Source organism: Salmo salar, chromosome 19, assembly GCF_965601325.2.
Source record: "Salmo salar chromosome 19, fSalSal1, whole genome shotgun sequence".
Lineage (NCBI taxonomy): Eukaryota > Metazoa > Chordata > Actinopteri > Salmoniformes > Salmonidae > Salmo > Salmo salar.
The window spans coordinates 81860001-81862500 of record NC_138309.1 but is presented as its reverse complement, the minus strand read 5'-3'; the positions used below and the strand labels follow the sequence as shown (position 1 = coordinate 81862500).

The 2500-nt window shown below is 39.1% G+C and overlaps 1 protein-coding gene across 8 annotated transcripts in view; it reads left to right on the top strand.

Annotated features, from left to right (window-relative positions):
- The window catches only part of LOC106579667 (uncharacterized), a 136749-nt gene that overhangs the window by 44888 nt on the left and 89361 nt on the right, over nt 1-2500 (top strand). The window lies entirely within an intron of this gene.

The following is a 2500-nucleotide window of genomic DNA, read 5'->3' as shown; positions in this document are numbered from 1 at the left end:
TCTTTCTCCTCTGAGGTAATTAACTAACTGGAGGGAGACTAAAGCTGCCTCTGTATTCTCCTATTGAGCAGCCCTTCTAATTACCCACTAACAGACAAACCTGCGCTGTAGGAGGTCTGCAGATATTTCATACATTTCAACAGTGTAAGGGGAATTCCACTTCCTGTCAGTTGTTTCCCCAAATACTTTTTTTGTTGTTGTGGAGGCCACGATTTAGCAGTGACTGTGCGCCGCTGCTAAATGCGTATAGGGGAAACACTGGTGTGTGCTTTGCACAGTTGTTTTCTTTTTTTCTTTGTCTTCAGATTTCTTTGCTTCCATTTTATCATTGTAATTCCTTTGCCATTCTGAGCATTCCAATCCACTTCACATTCTCCTTTCTTGAAGTACTGACCAAGATGAGGAAATGCTTAGTCTGATGCACCCAAACCTTTTTGTTCTTCTACACCAACACTCATACTTACCACAGAAATACAGTACAACTCTCTCTCCCTTCAGCCCAGGTTCAGCTGTATAAGAGTATAGAGCTTGTGGCCGGTGGAAAATCACATGTTTGACTGCGCTGGGACTTTAAAGTGGCAATCAGCAGTAGAAACAATAACTAAGCGTTCTCGCCAGTGGTGTAAAGTACTTCAGTAAAAATACTTTAAAGTACTATTAAGTCGTTTTTTGGGGGGTATCTGTACTTTACTTTACTATTTATATTTCTGACAACTTTTACTCCACTACGTTTCTAAAGAAAATAGTGTTATTTTTACTCCATACATTTTCCCTGACAGCCAAAAGTACTTGTTACATTCTGAATGTTTAGCAGGACAGGAAAATGGTCTAATTCACACACTTAAAGAGAACATCCCTGGTCATCCCTACTGCCTCTGATCTGGAGGACTCACTAAACAGAGAACATCCCTGGTCATCCCTACTGCCTCTGATCTGGAGGACTCACTAAACAGAGAACATCCCTGGTCATCACTACTGCCTCTGATCTGGAGGACTCACTAAACACACATGCGTTGTTTGTAAATGATGTCTTGAGTGTTGGTCTGTGCCCCTGGCTATCCATATATACATTTAAAAAAGAAAATGGTGCCGTCTGGTTTAAATATACTTATACTTAATATACTTATGTATACTTATAAGGAATTTGAAGTTATTAATACTTTTTGAGCAATTACATTTACTTTCAAAACATAAGTATATTTAAAACCAAATACTTTTTACTTTTACTCAAGTAGTATTTTATTGCCTGACTTTAACTTTTACTTCAGTCATTTTAAGGTACCTTTACTTTTACTCAAGTATGAAAATTGGATAATTTTTCCACCACTGGTGCTTGGAACCACTGTTTCAGTAAAAAGCTGAGGGATGTAGCTCGAGAAATGTAACCACACTCAAATTCATAGACAGAGCTATAGATGCAAGGACTGACCATCCATGATATCAACATTATAGTTTTGACCATGTTTCGAGGCTAAACAGTGTTTGTTTACATTTACTTTAAAAACATTGGAGTGAAACACGTTTATATTTTGGGTTCTGAGGGGGTATGACAGTTGAACTAAGCTCATGAGATATATTCTTCAAGAATCGATGTGTACTAATCATTAATTTATACGTCTGAAAATGAATGTAGCAACTGCTGATTGCCCCTTTAACTATATTTAACAAGTTTCTTTATATGTAGATCAGAGGAGAGGAGAGGAGAGGAGAGGAGGTATACAGTGCCTTAAAAAAGTATTCACCTATAATTTAAATTGATTTTTATTTGGATTTCATGTAATGGACATACACAAAATAGTCCAAATTGGTGAAGGGAAATGAAAAAAAATAACTAAGATAATAAAATTTAAAATTCCAAACAATAAAAAACGTTAAAGTGGTGCGTGCATATGTATTCACCCCCTTTGCTATGAAGCCCCTAAATAAGATCTGGTGCAACTAATTACCTTCAGAAGTCACATAATTAGTTAAATAAAGTCCACCTGTGTGCAATCTAAGTGTCACATGATCTCAGTATATATACACCTGTTCTGAAAGGCCCCAGAGTCTGCAACACCACAAATCAAGGGGCACCATGAAGACCAAGGAGCTCTCCAAACAGGTCAGGGACAAAGTTGGGTTCTAGAAAAGTATCTGAAACTTTGAACATCCCACGGAGCACCATTAAATCCATTATTAAAACATGGAAAGAAGGGCCTCCACGGTGGTGCAGTGGTCTAATGCACTGCATCGCAGTGTTAGCTGTGCCACCAGAGACTCTGGGTTCGAGCCCAGGCTCTGTCGCAGCCGGCCACAACTGGGATGCCCAATTGGCCGGCAGGGATATCCTTGTCTCATCGCGCACTCCTGTGGCGGGCCAGACTCAGTGCATGCTGACCCAAATCCCATTGGCTAGATGTGCCAAGCTTATAGAGAGACTTGCAGCTGTAATTGCTGCAAAATGTGCTCAAGTTCTGTTTTGTTTCACAATAAAAATGATTTTGCATCTTCATATTGTGTA